The 12,518-nt window shown below is 36.1% G+C and overlaps 1 protein-coding gene across 4 annotated transcripts in view; it reads left to right on the top strand.

The window, feature by feature from the left end:
• Positions 1-12,518, top strand: part of LOC143240405 (uncharacterized) — a 90,475-nt gene that overhangs the window by 50,188 nt on the left and 27,769 nt on the right. The window contains exon 6 of one of the 4 annotated variants that reach the window (XR_013021752.1): positions 8,487-8,551. The exons of the other annotated variants lie outside the window; for them this stretch is intronic. The gene's annotated coding sequence lies outside the window, so the exon portion shown is untranslated. The remainder of the gene's footprint in view (positions 1-8,486; positions 8,552-12,518) is intronic. 4 annotated transcript variants of the gene reach the window in all.

A 12,518-nucleotide genomic window follows, 5' to 3' on the forward strand; every position in this document is an offset into this window, starting at 1 on the left:
AAGAAGGTGTTTATGAAAGGAACAGTGAAATAAAATATAACCATCTATTATTTTATATCAATCTTTTTAACATCTCTTATTTCTCTTTTCCTAACTTTATTTTTACTTATTTCTTGTCATTCACGAAGTATACATTTCTGGAAATCCATTTTCTGTTCACTTTGTTGTTTGTATTTTTGTCAATGTTTTAGTTGATTTCCTACTAATTCTCTTTTATATTTTCTAACTCGCGTTTGTAGTTTGAGCTTAAACTGACTCTATAATGTCAGTTTCTGGTAATCAGTCTGTCACAACTTGCCCCGCAAGTTCTTCATTTGTTCAAACCGGATACAACCCTGCTGAACAAGACACCATTTCTCAGTACAACTTGTTCTTAACGTACTATTCTATTCATACTTAAAGTTTAGTAGACAGATGCTTCAGTCACATAATTGCTCAGGTAGTTAAAATATTCGACTCATAATCCGAGGGTCGCGGGTTCGAATCCCTGTCACACCAAACATGCTCGCCCTTTCAGCCGTGGGGACGTTATAAAGTGACGATCAATCCCACTATTAGTTGGTAAAAGAGTAGCTAGTCATCACCATCCACCGCCAACTTTTGGGCTACTCTTTTACCAACGAATAGTGGGATTGACCATAACATTATAACGCCCCCATGGCTGAAAGGGCGAGCATGTTTGGCGCTATGGGGATGCGAACCCACGACCCTCGGATTACGAGTCGCACGCCTTAACACACTTGGCCATGCCGGGCCTGTAGCTTAAGTCACTTGAACATTTATCATCACTAACTTTTGAGTACATATCACCTTTTACAAGACGTTGCATTTTACATCCCATTATCAGTATACCACTTTTTACGTTACTTTTCCTGGATGATCCTGCCATAGAAAGTTGATACATAGTAAATTGTTATCTAATGCCGTTAAGGAAATCCAGATCTTGAAAATTCGAAATCTCAGATTTCGTTGCATCAGAAAGGAATGCAACGTACCTTTCTTAAAAGTATGCAATTTCCAGTAGAATCACAGTACCTACACGTAACGCTGAACGACATAGAAATGTCTTACACTGCACATCTGCCCATCACGAGTATCGAAACCCGGTTTCTAGCAGTATAAGTCTACAGACATATCACTGTGCTACTGGGGGCAGCCTGGATCGACAACAGTAATAGTCATTGTAATTTCTATGTTTTTCACTCTTTATTCCGTGTTTTTGTGTGTTGTTATGAAATGTATTTCTGTACATTGATGAGTTTATTCGTCTTTTGTAACAATAAGTAACAGTCTTTTAGTTATTAGATTATATGAGGCTTTGCTGCGATGTTCACTGGTTGGGTTTGTACCAGTCGGTACAGTCCAGACTCTGACAAGATATACCGTTCGGGTGCTGCGTTTTTTTTTTTTTATGTCTGCTAAAAGTCGATTTCAGTTACAAACAGTAAACACTCTATTGCTTTACTGAGTGACACGACTGATGGTCTTTTATAATCGTAAAGTCGTTAATTAGAGAACCAACAGTGGGAGCGTTTTTTTAGCTCATTAACCCCCTTTTTTTTTTTGACTACTGAACCAAAGACTCAAGCTGTGGCCGTGGTCCAAAAGTAAACGGTAAGATATAGCAGCTGTGTAGGCTCGAATGTTTGACAAAGCAAGCGCGTGACCAAGTGGATTCTTATTTTCGTAGCTTTGTCAGTTTCATACGAACGAGATGATACATTGAAGCAGGAGTGCCTCCACTTCGTTTAATAACGGCATCGTAACGCCAAGTAGCGTTAACTGTTACGTTTGTTTGTTTGGAAATTTCGCACAAAGCTACTCGAGGGCTATCTGTGCTAGCCGTCCCTAATTTAGCAGTGTAAGACTAGAGGGAAGGCAGCTAGTCATCACCACCCACCGCCAACTCTTGGGCTACTCTTTACCAACGAATAGTGGGATTGACCGTCACATTATACACCCCCACGGCTGGGAGGGCGAGCATGTTTAGCGCGACGCGGGCGCGAACCCGCGACCCTCGGATTACGAGTCGCACGCCTTACGCGCTAGGCCATGCCGGGCCTTAACTGTTACGACTGCTCAGTATAATATTGCGACTTTTTATGTCTAAAGAGCTAAACTCAAGTATTAACGCACTGCCTTTCAGTTCTTCCTTAAGATTCTAAACAAATAGTCTAATTTAGATTTTCATAATAGTTAATTTTGCTGAATAGGCCTCACTCGGTATCAATACCGACAGACTGTTAAGAGAAAGAAATATGAGGATGACACTAATAGAAATGTTCACCTGAAACAGGAGGAACTTTTTATTAATACCCAAGGGTCCATTTTAGTAGTAGAAATACAGTATGTGTGTTTAGAAAATTAAATAAAAAAAAAAAAATCTATTTGAAAGAGGACGAAACAGACCCAGGTGAATATATCACGACTTGAATATGAAACAGCAGATCAGTGTGTTGTAACATATGACCTTTTCAAGTGTCGAAGATGTGTACTTCTTCATTAAAAGTAGGTACAACCAGTCTGCCCCATTCAGCATGAGCACTGATTTCTTTTCAACCTGGATTACACATCTTAAAACTGAGAGTCAGGAGAAATACTATTTGAAAATATGCAAAAAAATATAAATCTTTCTAAAAAAATAACAAATTACCGAACAGCATTGATTTAAACAAATAACTTTTTAATGTTTTACCAATACTTTATTTTTTATTTGAAAAAGAAAAACTACATGTATCAATTCGAGACCTGGCATAGCCAGGTGGGTAAGGCGTTCGACTCGTAATCCGGGGGTCGCGGGTTCGAATCCCAATCACACCAAACATGCTCGCCCTTTCAGTAGTGAGGATGTTATAATTTTACGGTCAATCCCACTATTCGTTGATAAAAGAGTAGCCCAGAGTTGGCGGTGGATGACTAGCTGCCTTTCCCATAGTCTTGGGGACGACTAGCGCGGATAGCCCTCATGTCGCTTTGCGCGAAATTCAAAATCAAACACAAACAAACAATCTATCAATTCAGGGAGGAAGAGGTCAAATGTACCTGACCCTCCTGGGTATTTAACAACATCAATACCCAAATACCCACACAGTCAAACTCGACTCTATCAATTCATGCACCCATGTGGCTCAGCGGCATGTCTCTAGATTTATACTGCTAGAAGCTTTGTGCTTAATTAAAACAAACAAACAAACTATCAGTTCGTTAAAATAGAACTGGGTTGGAAGTGATGGTTCGAAAAGAAAATGTTGAAAATAATAGTAATGCTTCTGTCTTCAGGTCAGAAAATATTGGTGTGTTTATTTTGTTCGCTGAAACCATAAATGCTGTTTGTTTGTTTTTCAGAATTGCCAAACATTTGACACACACATAGATATTTGTTAATCATGGAGTAGATTATGTGGATCACACCCTAACTACTTATTGCTACTAATCATAATAACATGTGACAAAAGTCATTATTTGGTTGTAAAGCTCGCCTCTATTGTTAACATTCATGTTTGTCCAGTTCTTTGTTTCAACCGGCAGTTTCAATCTCAAATCCCAGTTGAGTAAGTATTGTTTATAATTTTTAAAATTATTAAGTCATCAAAATATTAAATTTCACTATGTAACAAAGTTTTTACTTTTCCTTGTTCCTGGGCAGAAAGTGTTATTTCTCAATTGATTATGCCTAAAGTAAATGGAATATACCTATTTTTCTCTTCAAACTTTGCTTTTGTGACCTGGGTAATGAAATTTTCAAAGTTACCCATTTTCCAGAACATTCTAGGTAGATTCAGTGCTGAGTAGTTGACAGGGAATTTTCTCGAACGTACAAGAATCTTCAAGAATGTTGTGGAAAATGGGTGTAAATCCCAGTATTTGTTGGCAAAGGAGTAGCCCAAGAGTTGGCGGTGGGTGGTGATGACTAGCTGCCTTCCCTTTAGTCTTACACTGCTAAATTAGGGACGGCTATCGCAGATAGGCCTTGTGTAACTTTGCGCGAAATTCAAAATCAAGCAAACAAACAAAATTAATAAATATTTTTTCGTGAACCTGTTTTTCACATTTCTATCTATAAGGGTTTGTCAAGAAGTTTTGAATACACGCAAGTAAAAAGGAGATGAACAAATATAAACAGCATTGTTTTCGTGAAATACTATAAAAATATTAGAAAAAAGATAACATTCTTTATACATATATTATTTCTATGATATAATTTATTTTTAGGAGACGTTCATAAAACATTTATTGAGATTCAGTTTTCAGAAGGGAAGTTAATCATCTTTTACCGTTTTATGACGGGTATTCAGCTAGTGGAATATATTCGGCGGATTACACTCCAGTTACTTCTTCCAAATTATGGAAGATTCGCCGGATCACATTCCGACTATTTGTTGCTAATAATGGAATATATTCGGTAGATCACACTCCAACTTTTTGTTCCAGATTGTGGAATAAATTTGATGGATCAAATTCCTAACACTTCTTGCTTATCATAAGTAGAATCGTTGGATCACACTATAGTCACTTTTGTTTTGTAACCAGTAGGGAAGATTCTTGATGCTTGACTTTGATAAAATGAACAGAAGCTTCATGAGAGTTGACAGTTGAATAATTTATTACAGAATAATGTAGTTCTTTTGGCAAACCTTTGTACAAAACATTTTATTGAATCTCGGATTATTTTTCTGGATGCGTGATTTTTGGGGGACCGAATCTAAGAATAAGCTTGAACACTTCCCTTCTCAGTAGGTGTTACTAAATAATGCACAGGTTATTGTTAAAACATCAAGGAATTGATTACCACTAATATTTCCTTCCTTCCAATTTTGTTCAACGTGTTACTAAGAAAATACATTCTTATTATACGTTTGAATACGAAAAATCATTTTCCATGTTATTAACAGTGAAGGTATTATGCAAAGTGTTAGAAATAGCAAATAAAAAGTCAATCGTTTGGAATCTTATCGTTTCCTCTGGCGTTTAATATTCCTAACTCTGTTTTCTGTGGAATAACATTTGATTTTTTATAGCATACATATTTGATAGTGATTTATTAGAAATAAATAAAACACAAGTTAAGAAGTCTTGAGAAAACAGAAACTTTATTATTTTAATAACTAGGCACAGTATAAGCCTTATTGCTAACCTACCATGTTATTTTATTTGACATTGCAGCGTTCAATTTATTTGGACAGTTTCAAGTTTATTTAGTTTTTATGTCTTTTTGTTGGCGTACTCAACTCTAAACTCCATGAACACACGTTATTTCTGTCAGCACCAACTGTGCTTGATGAAAAATTAAATCACTTTGGAAAAAAAAATGTCCTCTAGCAGTTTCTATTTGCAATCAGTTCCTTGTACGAGCGAGCTTCTTAGTGCTAGTGTGTTTCCAGTGGACATCTACACCGTAGTTGGGAAGCTGTCACCTCAACCAGCTTCTTTATAAAACAGATAATAACGTTTCCATACTTTCGGTTTTACTGTTGAAAAATTCGAGAAGTTTCTGACAAGCTAACTAAGAAGTGAAGCGTTGATTGTTTTATGAAAGACCGTGTATGGTTGTGATGATGTGAAAGTAAATAGGATGATCGAAGAGAAAAACAGCTGGTTGCTAATAGTTATATCCTTGTCACAGGCCTTCTTTTAGCTTTCCGCATAGAAATCTTAAATATCAGAAACGTGGCTGTTGCATATCTAATTTAGTATTGATGTTCTTTACTTTTAACATTAACTGATTATAGAAGGTACGCAAGGTAGAAATATATATTCTATATTAAATATTATCAGTTTACATTCGTTTAGTTACGCACTCATTCATTTATTTTTTTGCTGTCTTTGTCTATTTATAGCCCATTATCCGTGGGACTAAGCGTGGACTAGTGATAAGTGTACCGAATTGTAATCCCAAAGGTACATGCATGGCTCATGTCCAATCGGCACAAAATCGCGCTTTGCATTTTGTGAATAGTTATAACAAAGACAGTGAAATCGCACTTTTCGTATACCATACCCCACAGGTTATATGTGGGTTGCTTTCTTTCCAGCATATCAACTCAAAAGTAGAAAAGATAACTCTTGTGTAGCTTTTTGGAAGTATCCAAAACAAACAAACCAGTATACATGCCTTGTGTTTGTGCGTCGTGTTGTCCAGTTAGAGTACATGTTACGATGTGTGAAACCTCAAAACACGTGATTTCCCACAGAAACGTTTTCCATCTATCAGAAAATGAGTATTACTTGTATTCAAGCTTTAATGTTTTCCACGTTTACTTCATTATTAATTAGTAGGGTTGTACTTAGTAGTAAGGATCGTGATGAAACAAAATTGCGGTAATAAAAATCGTCCGTGGAAAACCACTTTTAAAATTTCTTAGTATTAACAATAATTTTTTACAGTATTGGCCGTGCAAAATGAAAGCTTATTGTACTTATAAAGGCGCCTAAATCGCTACATACATGTTTATGTGTTGAATCAAAATTTCAGTGTTTACATGAATTTTCATATAAGTGATTTTTCCAGACGAATGTACAGAAAGATGATGAATCTTATTTTGTGTGTGTGTGTGTGTATATATCGAATTCGGTATCTGCACGCCCCTCGCTTGACGTTTGTTTTGAATTTCGCGCAAAACTACTCGAGGGCTATCTGCGTAAGCTGTTCCTAATTTAGCAGTGTAAGGCTAGAGGGAAGGCAGTTAGTCATCACCACCCACCGCCAACTCTTGGGCTACTTTTTTCCAACAAATAGTAGGATTGGCAGTCACATTATAACGCCCATACAGCTGAAAGGGCGAGCATGTTTGGTGCGACAGGGATTCGAGTTCTCGACCCTCGGATTACAAGTCGAACGCCTTAACCCACTTGGCCATGCCGGGTCGGCTTCATATTGCTGGTTTGCAAAAATATATCTGATAAAAAGGAAACAAACAAGGACAATAAAGATATTTAAAGTTTTATAAAAACGAGTCGAAATCAATATGTACACAAGAGACTGACATAATGACAGTGATTTGCAAACTAGGAGTGATTTTGTTTTTAAATTTTAAGTGACTCAGTTTTTGTAGTTGTGATTTTCTTGTTTTCTTTTTGTAGCACTAAAACTTTTTATATTATTAGAGAAAACTAGGTTATGTACATGTTCATCCCTGCTTATTTTTATAAAATTCAAAATTTTTGTTATTTTTTTATATTTTAGTATTTGTAAATATTTCGCCTTTTTAAGGTAATTTTCACTTGGTTTCTTTAAAAACATGTTAACATCCGACCGAGGGCACTACTAGTTATATGGTGATAATAACAGCCTGCCCACTGTTAACAAACTATATTATGTATAATATGCCACAAACATCACATCAGCTAATCTGTAGTTACGTGTATAGACATATTCTTATGGAACTTCTTACGTAAAAAAGAAAAAAAATTCGGTGGATATTTCATGTATGCACGCGATTTTGCAAATCATTATTTAGCTTTAGAAGTTTCGTATCTTGGGGAAACAACCTCTCTTTGACGTCTTAAGCTCAGCCACTTAAAGTGATTGCTTTGAGATTAGTTTAGAACGTAGTAATAAACTTTGTTTATCGTTGATTGTATTAGATGGAAGTCTCAGTTTATTATATAGAAGTATCTTATTCTTTTCTCCTGAATGTAAAATATCGAACTGTTCTTCTCGTTTGCTTATTGACATCTTAATTTAGGATAGACGATCCCGATTGATATTCTGACACTGGAACGGTTGAAAGAGCTCTCATTAGTATACCAAAAACTTCATTCTTCATTTTATGCAAAACCTGATATAATGTATAGATCGAAAAATACCCAGGTAAAGATTTTCAAGTTAGATTATTTTTTTCTCAAGAGAAGGCCTGATATGTTTGAACGTTTTAATGTGTACATCATATTAGGCTCCATACTTGATTTGTGATACACAATCTTTTTGGTTATATTTCGTTTTAAAACTTAGATAACATTTGTTTTAAGAACATAGCATTTGATATAGATGTACCAAAAATTCAATTTTTAGCATAGTTGACCAAGTATTTCTAGGGAACATGCTCGCCCTCCCAGCCGTGGGGTGTATAATGTGACGGTCAATCCCACTATTCGTTGGTAAAGAGTAGCCCAAGAGTTGGCGGTGGGTGGTGATGACTAGCTGCCTTCCCTCTAGTCTTACACTGCTAAATTAGGGACGGCTAGCACAGATAGCCCTCGAGTAGCTTTGTGCGAAATTCCCAAACAAACAAACATAGTTGACCAAGTATTTCTATTGTTTTATTTTTCTTCTTTTCTCTACAGTTTCATTTCCTGCCTCGGAACATTAATGTATATATATATATATAAAACGCTTAAGTTTAGATGAATATGCATTGGTTCAGGATCTTCGTTCGATATATTTACTACAGTAATTAAATATTAATTTTAATACAATACATGTTTTTTTTATTCAGGATTTTGTCCAAGAGAGAAAACTTGTATATTATTTCTTTCATTGATTACAGTTTCCGCTATAATACAGTAAAAACTACGAAACGCAACAAGCCAATAAAACTATTTTTTGCTCAAAGTAAGTTCACTGTATTTTATTTTGTTAAATTATAGCTAGTCAGGTATAATGGAAAAATGTATATACACGACTAGCTCTCATGTAAAGTTGACTCTATTTGTGACAGTAAAAGTATCTAAATAATATATATATAATACGGTGGCGATATTTGTATTATAATCAAAGTATCGAAGTTTTTTTTTTATAACTTTACTGTATATTCGGGTATCGTTGTAGCGAAGTGGTTATATGAACATACAATTAAATGAATACTTTTTCGCGTATAAACCAAGTTAAATTATTGTTTGTCTAGAACCAATACCAAAGTATATATTTATTCCAACATTGTTTATATGTATACATTCTACACAACTTATAAAGTAATGAGGAATAAATTAATACATGCTTATATACTAGTCTATGTATCTGTCGTCTGTAATATAATTCAGGCTTAGCGAAATTTTTGTCTATAGTCAGTAAGATATAAATTAATGTATTTTGTAAAATAGCATAATAGAACAGTGGAATACTATTTGACACAGGTGAACAAACTAATTTGTATGTTTTTATATAATGAAAAAAATAACAGCTAATTATATTAGAGAAAATAATCAGGTAAAATGATATTATTATTTAATAAGTCATTGGTAAGCTTATAGTTCTAAGATTTAGGGATCGATCCATGCGGTGGACACAATGCCAATAACTCATTGCGTGGCTTTGCGCATAAGAACAGGAAATAATAAATACTACAGTACATGTTCGTAATGATAAATTACAGATTAGTTACAATAATAATGGTCTGTTAAATAACAGAAGAAGTAAAAGTTTCGGACAAACAATTTTCCCCAAAGAGTATGAAATATGTGCCAGAAGAATGTAGGATTTCTCTTTACGTTTAACAACTACCCCTTGTACATATGTGAATAGAAACAAACAAACTGATCAAATAGATTAAAACTTGGTTTAGATAAAAATGTTGAGTAAAACGTTCTTTAATTGTCTTATTCTGAATAAAGTATGTTTAATGCAGCGTTTAATATATTTGTATGTTAAACCTTACACTCGGATTAACAATATAGAATAAAGGTTTCTCGAGTCATGGAGGTTTGCAACACTCGATTTTACAAATACATTATTTTACTTTCGGAAGCGGGAGTGCATGTCTGTCATGTAAACTAAAATAAAAACATTGAATAAAAGTATGATCTTACGGATTCTATATACAGGGTGTCCCAATAAAATGTATACACACTTTTAATGATTATAGATACAACGTTTATTAAGATATATCTTGGTTTTATAATTCAAGTTCAAGAAGACAAGTTATCGCAGGTGTTCGAACTGATGAACGTTCTGATCCAGGCACTGCTGATAACGCGGACAGATGGAATTGCAAACTTCACGAATTACTTCATTTGGTATTTGGGTGCATTCTCTTTCAATTTCTGCTCTCAGCTGATTGATTGTTGCAGGTTTTGTGCTATAAACCTTATTTTTGATATATCCTCGTAGAAAAGAGTTCAGAGATGTAAGGTCTGGTGAACGTGGGGGAAATTCAGTGCTACCTCTTCACCCAGTCCATCTGTTCGGCACATTTTCGTCAAGATAGACCCTCACATTATGATGGTAGTGGGGAGGTGCTCCATCTTGCTGGAAGTAAAACTCCTTATCTTCAAATTGCTCTCGAATGCGTGACACGATAGATTTTTGTAGCACATTCAGATAAATGAGACCAGTGACTGTGTATTCGAAAAATAATGGTCCAATTCGCCTAACGCTGATAATCCACACCACAATTTAACCAATGGTAAGTTTACGTGGTTATTTACCACGTAAGTGGGCGATTGTGGTGATTAACTGAGCCATTTAACTTAAATGTGGCCTCATCGCTCCAGACAATCTATGAAACTGTGCATCCTCTGCAGATTTTACCAGGTACCACTCACAAAATTCAACTCTCCGGTCATGATCATCTTCATTGAGGGCGTGGACTAATGCTGGAATAAAACTTTTCCAATGAACGAATTTCAACATGCGATGAACGCTCGATTTTGGGATTCCTGTCTCACGGGGTGTTTGCCAAACAGATATCCTTGGAGATTGGTGGAGACTTTCCAACAGCTCTGCTTCTCGTGTGCTATCGGTGGACGACCGCTGACTTCCAGAACGCCCTTTATGGAGGTCTTGAAGAGTTACATTTGTTTCAAACATATCTGATGCGAGTAGGAGCCTGGCATGGCCTAGCGCGTTAAGGCGTGCGCTTCGTAATCTGAGGGTCGCGGGTTCGCGCCCGAGTCGCGCCAAACATGCTCGCCCTCCCAGCCGTGGGGGCGTTATAATGTGACGGTCAATCCCACTATTCGTTGGTAAAAGAGTAGCCCAAGAGTTGGCGGTGGGTAGTGATGACTAGCTGCCTTCCCTCTAGTCTTACACTGCTAAATTAGGGACGGCTAGCACAGATAGCCCTCGAGTAGCTTTGTGCGAAATTCCAAAAAACCAAACCATTTGATGCGAGTAATGGTGAGTCGCGTTAGTGGATCTGTTTGAAACTCCCTTCTAAATCGTCTTTGCACTTCAACTACGTTCTCACACATCCAGTAACACTTTAAGATAAATTTCCTTTTCTCAAAGCTTAGTCTTGTTTCTGCTATTACTTCACATAAGTTGCACCTGTAAAAAAAAGAAAGTTTGAGCGAGTTATAATCATTCAAAGTGTGTATACATTTTTTGGGAGACCATGTATGTGTATAAAAATAGCTACTTTGCCTCTAAAAAACTCCTGAACGAGAATTGAGAGTTCAAAGAGCCTTCAACGGTTAAATCGATTGTTGACGGACACTAACAGTAGCTATAAATGTCGGCCGGTGTGATCGAACACAAGGCTTATCGCTTGTACTTGCATGCCCAGCAGAAACACGACTTGTACTCCTATCAGTCTGTTTACAGTGTCTTCGTATATGTCCATTTTCTGTAGTGCTAGATGTCTTTAGTTTTATCACTATGTTTCTCTATAAAAAACACAATTTTCATGCGCCAGTCTTCACGCGATGGAGTAAAGTAACCTGCATGTTTTGCATCTTGGCAAGGAAACTTGACTGCTTGCTTTAGCCATATGATTTGAGCCATGTGGATTGTGTGTATAAAACTTGGAAAACCTCCAATAAAAATAACGTAATCTAGAGAACTTGAAGGAACGAACTTCGCACTCCTGTCATACCCTGCAGTAAATCAAGTACGAGAAAGAGCTAATATATAAATATTTCAATACTGAGGAGGGAGCGTGCATGAAAACAACTGTGTATAGAAATTTTCTCGCGTTCTCTAAGCACTTAACATGTGAATACTGGGAACAATTCTGCTTTTTCCATAATGAAGCTGTCACATCAAACATGCTCGCCTTTTCATCCGTGGGGGCGTTATATGCGACGGTCAATCCCACTATTCGTTGGTAAAAGAGTATTCCAAGAGTTGGCGGTGGGTGGTGATGACTAGCTGCTTTTCCTCTAGTCTTAAACTGCTAAATTAGGGACAGCTAGCGCAGATAGCCCTCGTGCAGCTTTGCGCGAAATTCAAAATAAACCATAATAAAGTGTTAACAAAGATTTTTGACATTCTTTGTATATTTTCTGTATAAGACCATTTACATGTTGAAAATAAGTTCGTTATAATGTTGTACTGGTTTTAATAGATGAAAAAGGGAGGTCATTGTGTTGTACTAGTTTTACTGGATGGGAAGTAGGTGAAAGGAGAGTGCTAGTTTTAATAAGTAGGTAGTAGTTGTGTTGTACTATTACTACATGGCAAAGAGGTTGTTGTAATATTGTACTCATGTAAGTAGGTGTGAAAGAGGTCATAACAGTGTTTAATACTGGTTTTACAATATGAAAAAGAGGTACAGTGTAAATCACTCTCTACAGTTAATAAACTTGTGATAATAACAGTTTGAACTTTACTGTAGAGTTTGTTAGTTATTAATCAGACATTA

Source organism: Tachypleus tridentatus, chromosome 13, assembly GCF_004210375.1.
Source record: "Tachypleus tridentatus isolate NWPU-2018 chromosome 13, ASM421037v1, whole genome shotgun sequence".
Classification (NCBI taxonomy): Eukaryota; Metazoa; Arthropoda; class Merostomata; order Xiphosura; family Limulidae; genus Tachypleus; species Tachypleus tridentatus.